The sequence below is a fragment of the Tympanuchus pallidicinctus genome, unplaced genomic scaffold, assembly GCF_026119805.1.
Source record: "Tympanuchus pallidicinctus isolate F22 unplaced genomic scaffold, pur_lepc_1.0 scaffold7, whole genome shotgun sequence".
Taxonomy (NCBI): Eukaryota; Metazoa; Chordata; class Aves; order Galliformes; family Phasianidae; genus Tympanuchus; species Tympanuchus pallidicinctus.
Window position 1 is genome coordinate 684,273 of NW_026294791.1, and position 22,985 is coordinate 707,257.

The window sequence follows — 22,985 nt, forward strand, 5'->3', positions numbered from 1 at the left end:
CTTAAGCGTTACTTCTTTAAAAGGGGGAAACTTGTGCTTGTATCTCAAAAAATGTTCTTCATTCGGGAAAAAAAAGAGCCATGTCCAAATTTCTGGATGGCACTCATATGGAGTGCACCCTGAGTGAAAGCCCATCTGGTGAGGTGCACAACCATTGCCCACATGGGCATCTCTGCAGATCTCTCTAAGGGTAGGAAGGAAATCTCTCTTCTCCAGGAGCTCCCAGCACAGGACTGGGGTGGGGTGAGGCTGAGAGCCCTCCTTCAACAAGAGGGCCCCCTGAGGGACCCACAGCAGTACAGCTAAGGGTGAGATGCAGCATACAGAGGACATAACAGTGATGGTGACATCTATGCCATCACAGCCTTCTTACTTTTTATCTTCAAGGGGAGTTAAACTAGAAAGGTTTGACTGGCAGCCCAGACAACACAAGTCAGCAAAATCCAAATGTAAAAAGCAAAGCAAAGAAGAACGAGACACCATTATCTTATTAGCATAGATGACCACTAAGCTCCTTTCAGAAACATTAGCCATGACCCCACCTACCTAGAGCATCTGTTTGGGCACAGCCCTACTGATGAGGTCCTATTGGTCCACCTGCAGCCCCGCACACCTGAGCAGGGCAAGGGCATGAACAAAATGAGCTGTGCCAATTAGATTTGGAGATAGAACAATAACATAACAGGCAAACCTGACAGCCTATGGCAGCTCTGGGCCAGCAGTGCCCTACCAACAGCACTTGGGCTCCCTCTGTGCGCAGAGCATCCCTGCCTCCACAGCACCAGCTGGTGCTGCTGTGTGCTACAGTCAGTGAAGCACTGCTGCTACGTGCTGGGGAAAGGAACAGCATTGAGCACCAAACCATCCAGCAGTCCCACCAACAGAACCAGGTGAGCTCCCCCTCCAACCTCAGCCATTCTGTATTGGCACAACAGCAGTATCAAGAATTCACCTCTTTGTGTCCAGGCGTAAAAAACAAAACTACAGGCTCTCCGGCAACACCAACAGCATTTATCTCAACCCCATGTTTCCACACGTCACGTTTGGTTTTTTGCACAGCTGACATGCAGAGCTCCTTCCTTCACTGCAAAGCACAGGCCTTATTTATCCAGATCTGACGTCCTCCTTTAACTCCGCTTGTTTTTCCCAGGGAGCCTTCGCCCTCACCTGCTGAATGGCGCTCCTCAGCTGCGCAACGGGAAAACAAATTGAATTCTAATCAAAGGGTTTCTATTCTCATCACTGCCGGTCTACTTTCACTTTATAGTTACCAATAAAATGTTAAAGAGTATCACCGGTGGATTCGTTTTGATTGATGGCATCTGCCCACTCCCTTGCATTTTAAGGCGCCTCATTATCGCACATTCAAGAATTGCATTTCTTAGCATGCTTAATAGCTCTTAAACTTGAGGCAGCTAATTGGTTCAGCTGGTGTTTCTGTGCCTTGGCTGCAAAGCTAATAAAAGGAAGCACAAAAATGAAGAATATTAATGGTTCCTCCTTTGTAAAGATAAGCTTAGTGGCCAGTTTATGCTTCAATTAATGCACAGCAAAGAGTGCCTTTAGAAATGGAAAGATTACCATCGAGAAAAGACTGCCATGTAATATTTTTTCCTTTTTTTCCCTTGGTATCTTTATGGGAACTGTTGAGTCCCAGCCTGCTCCACTGATTGATCACCTGAGGCAAGGACGGTCAGGCTGGGGAACACAGGTGAAGGCAGTTCACTGATGTGACTGGAGGGGATGGAGCCTGGCTGCACCTCTCCTAGACCCATTTAAGGGCTGACAGCCCCTGGGGAAGGATCACTTTCTGGAGATCACTCTTTTTTGGAGTTTTCCACCGTGAGCCTAGGTCCTCAGATACAGGTAAGCATTTCTTCTTTTTCACTATGGTAATCTTTCTGACTATAACACCTGTAAAGATACTCTTCCAACAGTACAGTATCCCATATACACGTTTAGGTATTTGAGTCCCTTGTAGATTTTTCACCTGTATCCTTTCAGGTTATGAGGAAACAATTCCTATGTTAAGTCCTGTACCAGCAAAACATGCACACAACTCTTCAAACACTTCCTTTTACTGCAGTATCTTCTCTAAGAATCATCCTTACTAGAAGGAAACTGCATCATCCAACCTCCTTCCTGGGGGTGCCTGCAAGCAGCAGGGAGCAGAGCAGAAGCAAGATGTGTTCTGAGTTCTGGGTGGGAATAGCTGAAATGTTGTTGTTTGAATCCCTCAGTCTGCAGTAGGTTAAGTGATGGGAATATATTTTGGTGGTATAATAGAGAACGTTTGCTGCAAGAAACTTTTAAGTGCTTTTTTGCTGTGTGTGTCTGGTAATCCTGATGAGTCCCTGACCTGCAGGCAGCAAACTGCTCCTGCAGCTTCCCCATGTGCTGGGATGAACTCTGTGGTTCAGAGAGTGACTCTGTGGGTCACCCCCAAACGAGTCTGTCTGCAGAGCATGCCTTCACACCTTTCCTCCCTGCACGTGCAGCTCAGACTTTCCCCCATTGGATGTTTGATTGCTGGAACAAATGCAGGCTTTGTTGGTTGTTGTTCTTCTGTAGTGAGAGGCAGTGGCAAATCCCATGCTCAACTTCTACAGCTGTGTCAGATACACGCTGCTCACAGCAGTGAGCGGTGCTCTGTGCTCTTCCAAAAAAGAACTATTTGCTGTTGCCTTCTGCTTCCTCTGATCTTCTCTTTATTGGGAGAAAAGCTCGTTTTTCCAATACCTGAGCTGAACAGATATTATTTTCCTATGCATTTAAAAAAAGGAATGAAAACAAACTGTCTTTGTTAGCTGACTTGTTTCTGAAGGCTCCATAATGACAGCCTGTTTGTAATGCCCGTGTAGCCCAGAATTCCTGCTATCAACACAACGGAGACAAGGCGATGTTTGGTGGTGGCTGCAGATCATTATACCATTATTCCTCTGCAGGGTGGAAGTTACTGATGATTTCTGTCTGTCACCCAATGCCAGACATCACCTTTTCAGGGTGTATTTTTTTCCTCTAGTGCTTTGCAATTTTATGGACTGACACACAGCAGGAAAGAGACTGATGAAAAAGCTGTGGCATCGCTTCCCAGTGAGGAAACCTGTGCTTTCCCCCTTCTTGCTATGGAATCACAGCATGGCCTGGGTTGCAAAGGAGCACAACGCTCATCCGTTCTGAACCCCTGCTGTGTGCAGGTCGCCAACCAGCAGCCCAGGCTGCCCAGAGCCACATCCAGCCTGGCCTTGAATGCCTGCAGGGATGGGGCATCCACAGCCTCCTTGGGCAGAGAGGTCTGTTACAAGTGTGACTTCACTATATTGAGCTGATAAGAGGAGAATGACTGAATTCCTTATTTATTAAAAATTGACTTCTGGGTCTGTTTTGCAAAGAACATGATTTTTTTTCAGTACCTTTTACATCACCCTCCAGCACACCAGGCAGACAAAACTTGGCCAAGAAGTGCCAAGTTCCAGGTGAGTCCAAGCTCCCTTCTGCAGAGCCGGGGCTGCAGGTGACTCATGGCACAGGCAGCCCCCCAGGTGGAAGGAAGACCCCTCTGCAGCCTCCTGGGGTGTTGGTAATCTGGAGTTTTGCACTAAATCACCACAGCCTTTATGAGAGCATCAGTGTCTGCTGTCACCACAACTTCCATCTCATCACAGCTCCGTGGCTGGCAGGTCCTCAGCCTCTCACAATTAAGAATGCACATTTTCTGTTTGCTACATAATTTTGGGGCACTATTTTAACACAGATGTGCAGGTTTTTTCTTTATGTATTTTTCTTCCCTTTTTAATCACTGTATTTTGCCTTAGCAACCCAACGTTCCTATTTTTAGCTCTAAAGAAAGAAAACAATCTTTCAGAGACATGCTGGATCCTGAGCACAACTGATAAACCACAGAAATTCAGTGATAACAGTGAAATTTGCCTTATGCTGCTCTGCTCTTCCTCTGCTCAGTCTGAAATGCAAATGGTGAGAACCTGTGCATCACTCCAAGATAAGCACATATTGTTCCAGCTCCTGGATGGCTGCAGGGATTCCCAGTGCAGCTGTGCCCCTCCAGCTGAAGCCACGTGAGAGGGGAGCAGAAAGCAGTGCAGGTGGTGATGGTTAATTCCTGCTGCAATGGATGGCTCCTGCCCCACAGTGCCTGGGTCACAGCCTTTGGCTCCTGCTACTTTGTGCCTTCATACAACAGGGAGATCAGAAGAGCCAAATTAGAACTGCTTTGCCTCTGTTCTGGGACAGAAGTCCCCTCTGCCATGACTTGAGTCTCTGTAGGAGTCGGGGTGTTTCTGGGTGATGTGCCTGATCACAGAATGGCCTGGGTTGAAGAGGACGAATGCTCATCAGTTCCAACCCTTGGCTGTGTGCAGGGTCACCAACCAGCAGCCCAGGCTGCCCAGAGCCACATCCAGCCTGGCCTTGGATGCCTGCAGGGATGGGGCATCCACAGCCTCCTTTGGCAGCCTGTGAACAGTGCCTCACCACCCTCTGGGTGGTCCTGCAGCCTTTGGCTGGTGTTGCTGCGAGGTCCCTTTGATGGGGTTTTTCAAAATGCATGGGCTGTGGGTGTGCATTCTGCATTTGCAGAGCGTTAATAGGACAGGTCAGGGACAATTGGGCACATCAGACTGCTGTGTCTAAACAGACACTTGATGCCTATTGAGCTCGCTTTCCTATTCTTTGTGTTATACTTAGCTGTGACCTTGAACGTTGCTGTCTTTTGTTCATTTGTTTGTTGCAGAGAAGGTTTTTTTCTCTCTCCCTATCTCGACAAAGATGATAAATGGATTTTTCTTTTTACATTTGTACATGAGCACCGTACATCTCTTTGAGCGGGCAGCAGCAGCTGCATCATCACTGCGCTCCCAGCGGTCTCACGCCAGCTTAGGGCAGTGCTGTGTCCTGCAGGTGCCTGCTCCTGGGCACAGCTCTGTGCTGTGCAGAGCTCCCTGCAAAGTGATGCCCAGCACCTGACCTCCTGCACGCCTGGGCTGTAATGTGTGTAAAATATCCATGCCCATCCCTCTGTTCCGCAGCCACTCAGCAGCAGCTCTGGCCTCCCGTACCTTGCTGCGTGCAGGGAGGCACGTCCTGACACCGCAGCCTGAACGTTTCAATAAACATCACTGTGATGGCATGCATATACAACACCGGGCTTTCGTTCTGAAGTTTGAGGGTGTGATGGTCTGCTTACTCCAAAGGAAGCTTTCCATGTCTGATGGCAGACTGTTTTCATCACTGGACTTCCCACCAGCCTTAACAGCACCTTTGCCCTTTCTCTCACAGGCAGCCTGTGAGCCTGCTTTGGCCCTACAGAAGAAGCCAAAGGCTGCTGTCCTGCACTGTGGGCCCCAGCTGTGCCAGATGGGAGCTGGGGGTACCCCATGCTGACAGCTGGGTTGTGAGGCACTGCACACATGGACAGACCTTCAACAGAAAAAAAATGCCAGCCCAACGCCAGGATTCGTTCTAAACTATGCTGATGGAAAGGTCAGAAGATGTGGTGTTTGCTTCTATCAGACTGCTGTTTCTTTTTGGAGATGTAATGGCTGCATCTTTGAGCTTTCCCACCCCTATCTGATTTCATTTTCTTTCATAATGTGCATAAACTTATGTTCAATACAAGCAAATGCAATTGTCTCTGTAAGCCTATGAGGTGCTGCTGTTTAGAAATACCAAGAAAGGGACTGTAAAAGAATGAAGCCTATGACACAATGCTGCTTTTAGGACTGCAATCACTCTGCTGTAATGGGATCACACTCATTTCTCTTGAACAGAACTTCACAGTAAATAGTAAGTGCATAAAAGCAGCAGCAAGAGATAGCATGGATGAAAGATTGTTCCTCTGAATATTACAAGGGTGTACCTCTGATAAATGATTGTTCCCTGGTATTGCTTGGCCCAGATGACAGTATCCCAAAGCCAGACTTTTCTTATCCAAGCCTTCCCTCCAGCCCACAGCTCCATGCAGGCGCTCACTACTGTGTTTCTCTGTATGCTGTTTAGACTGCAGGATATGGACGCTTTGGTGCCTGCTGTTTTAAGATCCCTCACTGGAAAGCATGAGGAAACCTTAGTGCCAATGGGCATGTAGTGCAGGGAGCTGCAGCACCGCCCTACTGCCACCCATGGGCTCCTTGTGCAGCGTTGGCAGGATCAGACCGATGACCCCCAGCACTCCCTCATCTCACCCGTTTGGTGACTCTGGGATGAGATGGGACAGTGAGGTGAGCCATACAAGCATTCAGGCTGGAAGAGACCTTTGAGATCCTCAACCCCCACCAATCCCTACCCCCATGTGCCCACTGCCCATGTCCCTCAGTGCCACCCCAAGGATGGTGACCCCCCCCACCCCTGGACAGCTGTGCAGTGCTGACTGCTCTTTGGAGAAGGAATTTCTCCTAATACCCAGCCTGCCTCCATCTCCCCGCCCCCCAGCATAACGCAAAGCCATCGTCTCCCATCCTATCGCTGTTCCCTGGGAGCAGAGGCTGACATCCACCTCGCCCCAACTTCCTACCAGGAGTGGTGGGGAGTGATGAGGTCTCCCCTGAGATTCCTTTGCTCCAGACTGATGCCAGCTGTGACACAAGGGTATGGCATCACACATCTGGGCTAACCAGCATGAACAGGGATGTGCTGCCATCCTCTGAACACAGGAGGGGACCTTCATCCCAATCCACATCAGCCTCTGAGGGGTTGTTTTCTCACATCTCACATCAGCAGGGTTTCAAGCTGCAGGTTGGTTTTGTTTTCTGAGCATCATTGACTCAGTTGTAACTGAAGAGAGCTGGAGGAGAACTGGATGAAGAATGCCCGCAGCCCTCTGGCACCCAAAGATCTGACAGAGCACCATCGATGAATCTGCAAAAAGGATCATTTGTCTTCTGTTCCTATAGCAACCAATAATTTTGATCCTTGTGTATTCACATATGTGTTGGTGCCTTGTTTCCATGGCAAGACACAGAATCCTGCAGCAAGGATGGCCCTGAAGCAAAGATGTTTCTGCAGGTAGGACAGCCCCACGGGAAGGATGGCCCCATAGGAAGGATAGCCCTGCAGGTAGGGTGGCCCCAAGGGAAGGATGGTCCTACCCCCATCCCACTGCTGTGCACAGTGCTGTGGGCTCCGGGCTGCTCCCTTCCTCTGCCCAATCCTGGCCCCACAGCACCCTGACATTGCACTGACCTTCCTGGTGTGGTGCAAAAGAGGTGTAAATATCACTGGAAAGTCAAGATGCTTCATCAGTGCAAACACAAATCCAGGGGAAAACAAGGTGCATAAACCTCAGGATAACAAAAAAATATATCAAAGAGATCGGACATTTCCTCCTGCCTCTTTCTTGTATTTTCTTGCTCCATAAATCATCTTATTTATGTAATGGAGAACAGTAAAGCAAGGCAGATTTAAAAAACATTTTTTTCTGTCCTAGAGTAAAATGATTGATGCTGTGCAAAAACAGCGCCTGAGTAAAAAAAGCTCTCAGCAGTGATTTAAGGAAACGCACAGAAAGTTGGGTTTGGATGCTGAAAGACACCAAAAGCGCCAAATTAATTAAATATCTTGAACAGCTGAAACTCAACAGAAGGAAAAAAATGGCACAAGGCTGCCTTCAAATCAGACCCACTCTCTGTGTCATACATAGGAATGACTTCAGGATAGCAAAGCGACCTGAGTGGCTGAGGACAGAGCGGAAGTCTTCGGTTCCAACTGAGGTTCAGCTCTGCCTCTCCTGCACAGCAGCAGGAGCTCCCAGCGAGCCCTTGGCCAGCAGGAGCAGAGGTGGGAGATGTGGGACATTGCCATGCCATAAACATGGGGTTCACTGTCGTTATCAAACCTTGGAGCATCTTCTGGGAGTCCAAACCTCACTGAAGTCCCTTATGTGGTTCTGAGAGTTCTGTCAGAAAGTGAGCAAAGGTGGAAAGCAAGAGCTGAAGTTCAAAGGGGACCGAGAGCAGATTATTGCTCACCATGTGTATGCAAATGCAAGCTGCAAACTGCCCCTAATGACAGTTAATGAACCAGGCTGTGAGAGGTAATGCAAACACTAAGCGATGCTGTACAGCCATTTAGAAATGCCTTTTAGTCAACATCAAAAGCAGCTTTTTGTTGATAACGTTAATACGCAGTGAGATGGATGATGAATTCACATTTTAGTTAGTTTGCAGCTGAGGAAGCATCTCCCGAGGATCACTTTGGGCATTCCAGATCAGCATCCCTCAAAAAATGTTTGTTCCATCCTACATTTGTCACAGTTTGCTGTTTTAACTGGAAAGTGCTGCAGCGCAGCCCTGGGCGATCACAAACATCCAGCCTCAAAACCCATTGATTGTATGCTGCAGGTGACTCTGCTCCATCTCCCCAAGCCTGCACAATACAGCACGAAGCTGCAGAGTCGCAGTGTGGGTCCTTTATGGGGAACGAGCAGAGCTGGAAGGTGCTACGTTGGGAGCAGGAGGGCAAAGGACTTCAGCCCATCTTTCTCTTCCCCACCTGCACACGGGCAGCTAAGTGCCCATTAGCAATGAGATGAGCCTGCTCCTCAGAGCCCCGCTGGGTAGGGTCTGCATACAAGATGCAGGCTGGGGGATGTGGACGTAGCAGCTGAGCAGGAGCTGCCATGCAGGAGGAGGTCACTTAGTGGTCCCAGCCCAGCAGTGCTGCAGCAGCAGGTCCATGGGCTGCCCATCAGGTACGTGTCCCCAACACTCCTTGTCACTCCATTCACCTTGCACTGCAAAATTATTTTCCTTAGCTTTAGAAAAAGGTGATGTGCTGTTTTCCCACAAGATTTATACACAATCCCTATCTCTTCTAGGTAAAAAGAAATGGCTTCTCTTTACCTGCATTAGTCTGATGTGGATATTAATCTCTAGAAATATCCACACAGACTCTATCACCCCCAGGTATCTGCCTTTAATATACAGAGCACTGAATCATAAGCTCCAAAAATCAAAACACGCTAAAAATAATCTCTTTTCCCACTCTCCTCCTTCCCCCTCTTCCCCAGGCTCCGCAGCGCATTACGGATGGCGTCTTTGAGGAGGACTTTTTGTTTCTTACTTGTCTCCAACTTTGAGATCAGTATCAGCTGACTTCTGTGAGAACAAAGCTTAAAACATAAGGGATTCACAGAGGGAGGAGGGTTTGGGGGCTTGTTTGGGGTTATTTTTTGCTTTAACCAAGCCTCAAATAATAATAATACCTTCCTCTTCTTGGGGATAAACGAGCGTCAACTTAAATAATTGGTCAAACTGCATGTGAAGAACATACAAATATCTTCCAGAAAATGATTCTAATGGCAACTGCCACCCCCAGCAGAAGTCTTTGGGTTCCATTGAAATGCGTTCATTTTTCCTGGCCGCAGATGCTCGTCAGCTGTATGCGAACACATCAGTGGTTGAACCAACAATCATTCTGCTGGGAGAATAAACCAAAGGAGCTAATCCTGCAACAAAGGATATGCAGATGACTAATATTTTAATTTAAAAAAAACATATACTGCTAAAACACAACAATGCAAATCTAATGCATAGCGAAGGAAATTAATGAACGTTTAAAGATGTCCAGGAGTCCAGAGCAGAGCAGTGCCTGGGAAAGGGTGGATGGCTGTGACGGCTGCTTGCAGAGCTGCCTGACCTGGCCTGGCCCAGCACAGAGGTCCAAACCTCAGCCTTCAGCTGCAGCTGTACCCGTGAGTGCATCAATGGAAGGAGAGCTTGGATTTAAAGTATCACACTCGGCTCAAGGAGGCAAGCTGGAGGGTTCTGCTTGTGGGAACAAGGAGGGTCTGAGGACAACCAACGTGCTAAGTCCTAAAAAACAGAGACTTGGATATGAAGGTGGCAATACGGCTCTGTCTGCTCTCTGCACACACACAAACACACACCACTATTTCTCATCCTGCACTGTTTCTCAGACAAACAGCTCATTTATTTGTCAGTTCCCACCACACTTAGGAACGTCTGGAAGCAACGTTTATTCTCATTTGCTATTAATCTGTGAGCAATATCGTGCTTCCCATCATTAACACTAGCAGCAGCAACTGCAAATGCTGACGCATGGGCAAAGTTCAGCCCACCTGATTTTGGCATCTTCTGCTTGTCAGGATCCAGCCTGCTGCTGCCCCAACCACGGTTGGTAATGAACGGATCAGCAGTGCAGCAGCAGCCAATTATTGGGACAGGAATATTTCCCTGTTTTGAAATATCACAGATTACAGTGAAAGTGGAGAAATATGCATGCTTTTAAATCAAGGCTTTAATTATTATCCCATTTGAAAGTGTGACTAATTATTAGGATGCATTAGTATGTGTATAAATAGTTAATTATGCTGTATGTATCTGTGTAGCTTCTGTCACATCAAGGCAGCGCACCTTCACCACCTCACAGCACTCTGCTGCTGTAATCAAATGATCTTTGGGAACGACTGCAGATAATGCTGTGGTGCATCTTTTCTGCAATAGCACTGTATCATTTTCTGCATTCTCTTTTTAGCAAGACTGATATTTTCCCAGCTCTGTTCCAGCCGTACCAGAACCACCTCTGTGATCCACTCCATGTATGTGGTGCCTCACTCCCAACAGCCCTCTGCTCACAACTGAGGCATTTCTTCTGCACAAACAGCAGTGAGCTGGCAGCAATTATTGCTTCATTACTGATATGTGCCACGTCGTTTCCTTAAACATGCCAGAAAACACAGAGCTCCCTGGGGGGCAGAAGAGGAATGGATTTTCATTATTGACAAAAAGTGACTGTAACACAATAGGAATGCAAGTCACCTTCCCCCTGGTAAAGCCGAAGGAGAACATAAACAACAGTGAGTTCATCCATAAACTATGGCTGTGCTCTGTGTTTGCCCACATCAGTGCAACGAGACACCACAAGCCCAAAATCTGTATGGGACAAAAGGCTCTGCTTTGCTGCAGTGCTCACTGCAGCTCTGTAAGGAGGTGCATTCATGAATCACAGAATCACGGAATCACGGAATTGTAGGGGTTGGAAGGGACCTCCAGAGATCACTGAGTCCAACCCCCTGCCAAAGCAGGTTCCCTACAGCAGGTACAGATGAGAACATCTCTGAGGCAGCTGGTGCACGCTGCCATCGGTGAATCCCTCCAAAACTGCTGTTCCTGGAGCATCTCTCCTGGGGTGCAACAGGCAGTACGTTTGAGGCAAAGCCTGAGACAAGGCAAGTGGCCTCAACCCTTATTCTGAATAAGCAATTCCATGCACTCTTATCAAGCCAGAGTGTTCTTGTGATAGGACGCAAGATTATAAGCTTTCTAATTAACTTCTGTTAACTTCAGTTGGATAACAAGGTTTAATCAAGTGTATCATTGCTTTGTGTGGGCCTTCACAAGCACGACTGATTGATCGATTCGCCCTTTTCTCATTTGGCTAAAGAAGGAAATGGGGACAGCTGCAGTAATGAGGGGTAGGGGGCTGTCCTGGCAGAGCTGCCCAACTCGGTGAGCCTCCTTTCTTTTGATCAAACTTTTGATCAAAGCACGTTTGTTAATAAAATCTGAGCCATCACATAATGAAGGAGGGGAAGATCCGGTCAGCAAGCAAGTTTCTGAGAGAAGTCGAGGCATCCATTGACTTCATGGTGATTGTATCAGATCTGTAAAATGCAAATGAATATAAATATTGTTTACTGCAAGTGTACAACATGAGAATCTGTATTTTTTAAATAAATTGTGTTTTTAAAATTAAAAAAAAACAACAACACATGCAAAGCTACAGATGGAGTTTTTGTGTCGTTTGCTCAGCAGACAGAGCATTGAATCCTTCACCCATTAAACGTGTCCTCGCCACAGATTTGCTGCACCTGCTGCTTTACATGTCAGTGCAGCCTCTCTGAATGCTGATGGCTCACTGGTGGGAACCATCACAGCATGGCCATGACACCTGCTGAGAGCAGCAGCCAGCAATGGGCCTCTGCTGGAGGCAGTGCCATGCAATGGGTATGAAGGTGCCAGGCCTGGTACTGAGCAATTCCTTGGCTCACAACCCAGGAATTTGGATGTTGCGCCAAGCTGAGGACTCCATGCACCTGTGGGCCCATGCACTAGTGGGAATAGATGGGATCCCTCAGGCCTGGAGCTGTGCCATGGGCTGGCACGGTGGCTGCGGGGACACCTGCAGATGGGCCAAGGGTGGCCATCAGTCTTTGAATTTGATGATGGCTTTCTGTCATTAAAAAGCGGTGTTGAAAGAATAGGAGAAGAATAATGGAAGAGAATAACAAAAGGAAAGAATAATGGCACTGTTGGAGATCCATCCTGTGACGTCTGTGAGCACGAGTAGCTCAAAGCCTCTGGTGCTCACACAGCACATTTTGGTCTGCGGAGGCTGCTGAAGCTGTGTCCATAAGGAGGGGTCCCCCAGACTGCTCCGATAGGAGCGTGCACCTCATCCCTCACCATGGGGAGGGCAGGGGTGGCTCCTGCACAGCACTGCTCCTGCTGAGTGCTACCCAGCCTTCCTGCCTGAGGAGCGAGCTGCAGAAGGGCTGCACTGCACTTCTGTCCTTGTTTTCCCAAAGACCCTTCCAAGCAGAAAGCAAAGATGACTCACAGCTCATGTGCCTGCACAGGAAGTCAGCACCAGAGCTCTTTGCAGCAGCACCATCAGTCCACCTCCAGAGGAGCTGCTCCTCGTGCCTCCCAGAAGCACAGGGTGGGCTGGTCCTGCTCTGGCACACAGCTGGGACTGATGTGCTGAGTTCTCCACTTCACAGGAATTATTTGAGGAGCTGTTCTCCACCAACTAAAACGACCCTGAGCAAAAAGAAGTTGAAAGTTGAAAAAACAGCTTGAAAAAGGAATCATCAAGATGTCAAAGCAGAGAAGGAGATGGTCAGGAGCAGAGCAGAGGGAGAGGCAGTGGGAATGGAAATGCATGATTTATACAGCGGAATCCTTGAGAAATTCAGAACTTGGTAACTTTTTCCATTGCCAGTAGATTTATTCCTTTTACTCAGAAGACTTTAATCTTAAACAAACAAAAAAATCTTATTCTACCTCAGAAATAAATCCAAAGACTTTCAAAGCCATATGGATGGTTTATTTTTGTCTTGAGTGTGTTGCCATGCAACTTGGAGAGGCATCGGCTCCCTTGCAGTGATTGCCATGAAACTTCCATCCAATTCACTTCATTGTGTTACTTGATACGAGTTTGGGATGACCTCACATCCATCTGCCCATATTCTATTTAGTTCTCTTCCTTCTAAACACGCAAACCAGAACATCTTGACCTTTCTTTTAGAGTCGCTTCTCCTTGGCAGTGCTATTGAAGGCAGTGAAGCTAGACTACTGCTTATGATGACTATTAAATCTCAAGAGTACTCTTGATTCTTATTTTATTGACGTTACAGCACCCTGCTCCAGAAACCAAAGAGATTGACAGGATCTTTGGGAATAAAAATTGGTTTTCTGAGGTATTTGGATCCAGCAAACAAAGAATAAAGGTCCGGTACCTTGAAAATAAATGACAGTACACAATCCTTAAAAAAAAACAAATATTGAAACGGAGGAGCAGGAGATGGCTTGTTCTCCATCCAGAGAGGCCTCCAAATCAGAACTGTGTGTCTCTCACAAATAAGTGCACCCCTGAAGAAAGTGTTTGAAAGGAATGCAGAAGTCTGTGGGTGTCAGTTGGAACAGCCTGGGCCAGAAACAAGGCTGGGGAAGAGTGCTAGCAGGAGACACTGATTAGGAACAGTCACCAATAAAATCAAACCTATTCAGCATCCAGGAGAAGACAGGCTGCTGAAGTTTGCATGAGAAGAATGTTTGCCAGAAAAATCATTCTTACAGGAAACAAATATCACAGAAAAGCGAAGTGAACTCTCTGGTAAATCCTTTTTGAAATGATCTGGGACCAAAGGGCAAACTGCAGTGCATTTAGCTCTGCTGTTCAGTGCCATCACATGGATCTGCACCACACCAGCAGCAGCAGCAGAAAGAGAAGCAGTTACCAATCTATTAATTGGCACTTTAAGTGGACAGGTTCAAGCACAGTGTGCCTTGTTTCACAGAGCATTCATTGGGGAACTGCTATCGTAATCCATGGTTTGTGGTTCCAGGCAGAATATGTAATGTGCATGAAGGTGGTCCCTGTAAGAAGGTACACCCAGCAGCTCTAATGAACCTGGAGAGGGAAGGGCAGCTTCCATCTTCTGGAGACATCGGGGAAAGCTGCAGCTCTGCTAAAGGCTGAGAGCAGATCCATAGCATCACAGCAGCAAATACTCCTAGGTCGTGCATCACCTCTTGGCGCTGCTACTGCCAGTGCTCCATTTCCTAGCTTTGTCGCAGAGCTTTTCCCCAGTACATCCAGGTAGTTTTTCCTTCTTCAGTTGTGTCCTGGAAGAGCATGGTGTTATGCTTAATAATCAGATGCTCCCGAGCTACAAAAAGCATCCTGAATATACAGTGAAGCTGCTAACTACAGTGACTTGGTTCTGATGCACGGCTTCTTTCCGTGGGGAGAGCTCACAGAACGCACTGCTGATGCTGCTGCTTGGGTCTATTGCTAGGAAAGGAGGCACCCAAACAATGCCACCTCCTGGAGCCTTTCCTTTTTCTTCTTTTAATTCAGTATATTTTAATATGAGATACAAGTCAGGCTTAACTGTCTCTCCAAAATGTTTGTTCGAGAGCAACATCACAGAACAGGTTTAGGGACAGCGGGCAGCCAAGCAGAGCTGCATACAAGGCTGCGTGTCAGCAAGGGGAGGCGTACAGGAGAATGAGTCTCTGGTTGTCATTTATTATAAATTCCAGTGAAAACAGAGAGCAGAATTTTGATTTCTCCTTTCGGAGCTTATGTAGAATTTTAACCGGGGCTTTTTATTAAAAAGCAGCCTGAGTTATGAATCATTCATGGCAAACGAGTGACTCCCACGCCTTGGCACGACGACCCGCGCTTGGCTCGTTCACCGGCAACAAATAAAGCGGCACTTAACGAACCCAGACAGGTTATCCTGATGGCTCTGAGGAAGCAAAATCAGGTGCATTTTAGGATTCAGAAAAGATACGTATTTTGTCAGGATCTCATTGGTTTGTTGTTTTTTTTGTTTTTTGTTTTTTTTTGTTTTTTTCTTTTTCTGAATAAATGAATGGAGTTGTTTTAACGTAGTGTTAATGCTGGGAGTGCTGGGTGAAGGAATTCAATTGAAAGCCTGTCATTGGGTGCTCTTGTTTCACTGACAAGAGTTGTCATGTTCCTGGGACACCTGACATGCGGAGCACCAACTGATAAATAGCTTAAAGATGAAACTGTCAGTCACCATTACTTCGCACCAGCAATTATGGGAGTGCTGCCCTGGGGAGCCTGCAGAAGACCCCGTGCCCCTGCTGCTCCAGGAGCAGCCCCCTCACCCTGGAGCCGTTCACAGCCCGTGCGTGGGCTCTGCTGAAGGCTTGCTGGCTCATATTCTGGAAATATTTCTTCTGTGCTTACAGCCCAGAAGGGGCCAGATAAGGTTATGACGTTCAGAGTAGGAGCTGATGAAGGAGAGGGGAGAGGGAAGAGAAGACAGGTATAGCTTCAGCTTGGCGGGGGAAAAAAGAGCTGCACGCACTTAGTCCCAAAGTTTTAGGTTGGATTTCTCCCGGGAGATAATTTAAATCGAAGATTCCAGCTGCAGATGAATTTTATATTACTCAGAAGGAAGGTGATGCCAATAACCTAGTTTGCCACCCTCACTCTCCAGCTGACAGCAGGGAACATCTGAAAGGCAGAGCTGCTTGGAGAGGATGCTGATCGACTTTCATACCATCCCTTGGATTTGTCTCATTTCTGGCTACTTCTGGAGACTCCGAGAATGGCTGTGCTATAACCATAGCAACAGAGTTTTTGCACAGCATTCAAAATCTCCGCAGTTAAGAAAAAAGCAGAGGTGCTAACTCAATAAGGACAAAGTGAGTTTCTACCAGCGTGAAGTGGAAGCAGCTGGGTTGCGCAGCCCCGTTTTGTTTCTGCTGAAGCTGGGGCTGGAGCTGCAGGCAGCACAGCAGTGAGGCCGGGGTGGGAGCTGCTGGGCAGCAGTGCAGCTTTTGCCTCATCTGCAAAAGCACTAAAAAGCACGACAGCACCTCCAGAGCCCCCTTCTGTGTACGTATAAATATATATTTCAGAGCATTGGAGTTACACCTTCGCTCCATTTCATCACCCACTGATAGGAAGTTTGCTTTGAATTCAGTACCTGGTCCAACCTGATAGAAAGGTGGGATCAATACATCTCAGAAAGCTTTTGGAAGAAGAAACTCTTCTTGCTTGCAGAGGTGCAGAGCAACCTGTGCACCAAACAATCGATTTGTTTGGCAGTCAGCACATGGAAGTGCCCAGCTTCTGACAGGACACCCAGCATCTCACAGGTGTGAGCTCTGAGTTTGCATTCATTTGGCTTGGATTGGTTTGATTGGAAGCATGATGTGAACTGGAAATGCCCTTTTAACTCCCTATTCTATTTGTAATTGAAATTTAAGGACAAACCAAGTTTATTCAGGAGTTTTCTTCTCCAGTGAAGGGAAGGAGGGAAAAAAAAAAAGAATTCCTCTACTCTGTGGCTATTCATTTCTCTTTAAAAAGGACACTTGTCAGAATGATTTTCCGTGTCTTATGTTACTGTAATTGAGTGTTCTGGAAAAGGAAGGAGACTGCCTTCACTGAAATGTGCAAATTTGTGGCAGAATTGACTGTAAAAATGAGGACACCAAAATGCTTTTTCATTTGGCTGGTAAGCAAAGATATATGAGCAGTCATTAATTGTCTGATAGCAAAGGGAGAACCGCGATTCTCCTTGGGCATGGTGAGGATCAGGTTGTGTGAATGTGCCTCTCAGAAATGAGCTGCAAATGCTGGAGGGCGCTGCTGCCCATTCCCTGGGTGTGGGTTCAGACCCTGGCCTGAGCCAGGTTCAATTCTTTCTTGTTTTCTTTTGTGAAAACAAAATCTGGAGAAGGAGCCAAGTATTTCATTTCAGTGTGAAGCAAAAGCAAAACCATAGAAAAGAACTGCAGCTGTAAGAGTACTATTCTGAAACTGCAGGAGGGATTGGAATCCTAATTCTGACTTTTCAGAACTCTAAACTGGTGTAATTCAGTGTCCATTAACATAGGTACAGTTGAGAACAGCAGTACTGTAACTTAGTAGCAAAACTTTGAGGTTCATTCTTCTGTTACTGATCCTTTAAATATACTACTGACATGTTTCCACCAAGTGACACGTGTCAATGGATTGGATTCTCTGCATGGCTGGGAGTGGCTGCAAACCTCTGCACCCCCAAGCACTGAGATGTATTGCTCCTTCAGAGCAACAAAATTCAGCTGAACGTCCGCAGCACTGAGCTCCATGGCACCCTAATTAGTGATGATGCTGCGCAGCACAAGCAGAGTAGAGCAGGATGATCATGGCAAAGGTTAATCACGCCTTATTTGCTTGACAGTGACTCCTTCAAGGATGAACCTGGCTTTAAAAAAATACGTATTAGATCTTCCTTATGTATGCCTCACCTTTCGTTCCGAGTCGACTGCACTTGCCCATTAAATGCTTTCACTCGTATTGAGAATAAGCTTTCATGAACCACGGTAATTATAGCTGTCAGTGTGAATAAGGGGCGTTACTTATTCTGCATCTCACCTACACGGTGCTCAAATATACCTTTTGAGCATGATAAGGATTGGCTTATTTACGTACATGCTTCTCAAACATCACCTTCAGTAGGCAATGGGTGCTGAGGATGCATGCCCTGCTCCTCTTGCTGGGAGCCTGATGTTCCTTCATGGACACACAGCACAGACCTGCCCACAGCATCCCTCTGACCACCACACATCACTGCACCCCAAGGGAGGGTTGAGCCCTGCAGCGTTTCCTGCTCCCTCCCAATCTCACCACCATGATGCACCAGGCACAGCTCCCTCTCTCCAGCAAGTCCTTTCTTGAACCAAAACAACCTTTCCGTAAGCGTCCCAAATTCCATCTTAAATTATTTAGAATCTCTTTCCCCAGATTTTAATTGAAAAACTGTAACAGACCTTTATTTCTTGGATGGCTAGATGCCTTTTTCTAATTTCTATCAAAAAGTACTCATAGAATCATAGAATCATAGAATCGCAAGGTTGGAAACGACCTGCAAGATCATCCAGTCCAACCACCCTCCCATTCCTATTAATACCACAAGCTACCAAGCCATATCTCGTAGCTCCTCATCCAGGCACCTCTTGAACAATTCATAACTATTTGATCCTGTCATTTGTCCTCTAACTCAGAGAATCCTTCTCCTTCATTTATATTTACCATCTCTGAATGGTAATAAGGAATCACCACTGCTTTTCTCATCTTGGCTAGGGCATGGCAGGTTCTTTTCATCTCCACCCATCAACATTTAATTTCCCCTATCTATTGGCTTCACTGGACCTTTCAGCAATTAATATTCACCTTTATCATATTTGCTCTTAGAGGCAGCTTTTTCTTTCCCCTGCTCCTCAAAATGTCCCTCTTAGAACTGCCCAGCTCCCTCACGTTGTCTGATGGGGCATCCCATGGCCACGTCCTGCTGCATCACATCTGGCTCACGTCCTTTGCCATCTGCCATCTGACCTTCCTCTCACTGCCAAGCTGAGCTTCTACATCGAGATCATCCACCCTTTCAGTGGGGCTGGTTAGCTCCCCAGCAGAGGAGAAAGGCCTCACCAGTGGTGTCTGACTCGTGTGATGAGCTCTTGCCTTCAGCCAGCAGGGAGCTGGTTCTGTTCAAACAGCCCCAGCGTGGATCTGTGAGGATCACTGTCTGGAAATACATGGCCAATCTCCATCCTGGCTTTCAATCTCTTCGTGAACTGCTCCAAAAAATGTATACATTGAATACATATGCAAATATGCATATTACGTTCTGGTTCCACAGATCCTTTGCATCCACCACCAATGTGTAGTTTAGAAATAACAGCGGAGTTTTAATAGATAGACTGGGACAATGAAAATGGACTGTGTGCTATGGTTGCACTTTCATCCCCAAACACTGCCTGGTGCTCTTCCAAACTGGGTCCAATTAAAAAAAAAAAAAAAAAAAAATTGGGAAAATTGCATGAATTTTAAATTAAAGAACATTTCTCTGAGTTGTTCTGAAGGAATAAAAATAATGTACTCCATAGCCCCAATTATGTCAGCTCTGACGTCAACTTGCCAGATCTAGCCAACTATTCAGAATATTCAGCTGCTGTTCTACAAAGTCTTCCAACACTTGGAGATACAGCATCAGGACCAGTGCAGCTCATGGCCCTGTAATCTCCCCTTCCACGCAGGAGGAAATGCAGCTTTGCTGGATAGCTTACTTCTCCTAAATGATATGGTAAGATCATACTTTATTTTAAATCTGCTTTGGAGATTAAGTTTAAAAACTCAACTATGTCTCCTGTGGCTCTAAAAAAGCCCTTAAACTGTATTGCAAATGTCAACACAATTGTGGGCAAATATATGTTTGGATTTTCCTGTCAAAAGAGTGACGTGCATCATGAGTCCCTATTTATTTCTGAGAAGGAGCTCTGGAACTAAAACAACTGTCTGACAGGTAAAATCTGCTGGAGGAAATAACGCATCTGTATCACAGCTCTGAGTGCAGGGAAGGATGCTGTCAACGCCACCGAGAGCTCAGTTACAGGATATATTGTTATTGTGTTTGAATAAAAATGTAATGATGAAATATGATCCATTTTCATAATCCCTGCACATCTGTCCATTGACACTCCACATTACTGCAGAATTACAAGCTGGTGGTGGATGTGGAGGCTCAGAGCAGCCAGAGCACAACATGCAAGGTGTCAGGCAATGGCCATGCACAATCTTCCTTTTAAACCTGAGGTGGTTTCACACCCTGTTTTGGCAAAATATTCCCATTTTTGCTTTAGCAATGACATGTATTAATATGTAATATGTCACAATGGCAAATAACACACCTAGTTCCAAAGAGGATACAAGGTTTCACAATATGGGGATATGATCACGTTAAACTTATTTCATTCCATTCAGCTTCTCCACCACACAGGAGGAAAATATCCAGCTATGATCTACGTGCACCTGAGGAGCGTCTGTGACCACCTCTACATGACATCCATGTGCACCCGTCAAGGAAATGCAGTCCAGCTTCAATCAAACAGCAAGCCAAAAGAAATCTGAAGGACAACACAGGTATTCAGAGTTACCTTCATATTTGGAGAGTCGATCTCAAATTAATAAAAATGAAATTTAACTCAGACCAGGTGCAAAGTATTAGACTTGAAAGGGAGAAATCAAATACGCAAGCCTTAACCTGGAACAACATGTAGAGCACTGCAGAAAACACTGATCTGCACTGAGTCATAAACAAAGCACAAATTCATGATGTGATGATTCTCCTGGAAGAAATTACCTCCGTGTAACCTGCACAAGGAGGAGCACTGCAGGGCAGCAAAATGGATTGGAGCAGCGTCAGCACGGTGCCAGCAGCAGTGAGGCAGGCAGACCCTGCTGTGGGGGAGTTGTATGGGGGATCTGGGAGCGCAGAATGAAGATCTGGGTAACACAGCCTACCAGGAAGGTTTAAAAGTATGTTATTTAAGTATGTAAAAGAGGAAGGGTTCCTTTCCAGACACATGAGAATATCAATAAAAGAGAACAGAAATCAGGGAGATGGATGCAACAGCTGATGGAAAGGAAAAAAGAGGAAACATTTGGGGCTACTACTCGCTGCTTGGCTGCAAATGAGAGGCTGGGAGGCAGGGCAGCCCACGGAGCACGGCTGGGGAACCTCGGGCTGTGGGTTGAGCTGAGAGCTGCCAGAGCAGTGCCTGCAATCAGCAGAACCTCCAGCAGCAGCAGTGGGCGAAGGGGCCTCTCCAAGTCCCCAGTAATCACACCCTTGTGTGTGTGAACGAGCATTGGCCAACTTCACTCTCAGCGGAACAAACACCTCAAGTATTGCTTGTAACATTCATACTGTGATTTTACATACTCCTGGTGAGCTCGATATACTCTTTAATTATTAAGTTATTAAATGACAAGCAATGTTTTACCCTCAGTAAAGGTCACATTTGAAGAAAATCTTTCCTCCAGCAGCACGTCAGTTGAGTGCCATGACAGCACCCATCATCTGCTTGAAAAATTCTATTACAAAATGTCCGTCAGTTATGAAGATTGAAACAAACTTTGGAAAGCAAACTCTCCAAATGCTTGGCATGTCCTAAAACTGCTTTCCAGCACAGCAATCTTTGTATTGCATTGTACATCACAGACCTGCGAGTGTCTTGAAGAGAGGACAGCATTTGTGCTTTTCAATACAGGGACTGCATTTTCACTGCCTCCTGCTAAACAATATCTGTCAAGTTATGATGTTCTCTAAAAAAGAAACAGTCAAGCGCTATTTCGTGTACATTTTTGTTTATGTCCAACTACATCAACACAAATAGATTTTCACAATTGTTGGATTTGACCTGATGGAAGCACATCGCTCGCATTTAACTCATAAATTTGAAATTGTTATTACTGCTACGTCTTGGAGAGCATCAATAACTATTGAGTGCTTTAAAGTGATGCTTAAAATCCTAGGTGCCCCATACTGCTTAATAAAGTGTGGCACGCAGACACTGTACTTGGAGGCCACAAAAACAGAGTGAAAGAGCAATGAAGCACGGGCAACCTTCCTTTAATTACCTGGCTTTGATCTCAGCTGGCCTTCGTATCATTTAGTTTTTCTTCAAGAAAACTGATATTCCCTGCTGGTTGGCGGGAATCTGCTGTTTAGAGACAGGCCAATTAAATAGTTTTCTATACATTTTTTCATGCTCAACTGTTCAGTTTCATTATGTTAAACTGAAGGGCAATGTATTTCTCATTTACTTCGTTATTATCAGTCCTTATGTATACTTGAAGCCAAAATGCATTATGACAGAAACAGGAATGTAATACAAATGTCCACAAAGTGTCTTGAAATGAGAAGTAGATATTTTAATGGAGCTTCGCATAAGAAACATAGGAAAAGAAGATGAGCATATCAAAAAACTTCAAGCAAAGCTAACTGGTTTATTAAGAAAAGGGGGTATCCTACATAGTCACTGAGCTGAGCTGGCTGCCTGGTCACAGTGCCCTCCAGGACTTCAGATCTGGTTCACTTGGGTCTTGCTCCATAAATTAATTAAGATATTCATGAATTAAATAAATTTATTCATCAATTAAAAAATAAGCCGTGTGTTTTTTCAGTCCCCAGTTGGCTTTTCAGTTTTTAATAGAAGCTTTGAAGTAAATGGGCAGGACAAACAGAAGTTATGGCAATATTCCCTCTGCATATTCAGGCAAAGGTCTGATTTCCAGAATGTGGCTGACTGCATCCCACCTCTGCCTGGCCAAAGGCTTCTCTGGGGAACTTCCTTCAGAAGAAGGCAAATACCACTGAAATATTCTTCTCATTATTTTTGGGGGAAGTTTTAAAACATTTAAGCCTCAAATTATTACCAGGTGAGTTGCGATTTTGCCCATGCTTATTTTTAAAACAGAAAGTGCCTCTTCTGATTCATTTCTTGATGTAAAATTCAAGATTTACGTGTCTTGATTTCCCTTAAGAGAAATCCAGGGATACGGAACAAACTCCTGCCCCTGAAGTCATCCACAGGGGGCTTTTTTAATGACCTGAACAGCACGAGGATTTTGCTGCTCAAGTTAGAGCTGTATTCTCTGTTCTCATGTTAAATTTTGTTGGCCAGAAGTTGATCCCCGCTTGGCCCAGGAGCCACACAAAGGGGATGAGCCCTGAGCAGGTTCTGCCTTCACTCCTTCAGGGCTTCAGGGAGACCCCAAACCTGCTCTGCAATGGACCCATGAGCAGCGACCTCAATGGGAAACCAGGATTCCAGAGCGGCATCTTTCCTAAGCACGTTGAACTTCAGTCCAGTTCTTCTCTAGGCCAAGATGCTGATTTTCTTCTAACATATTAG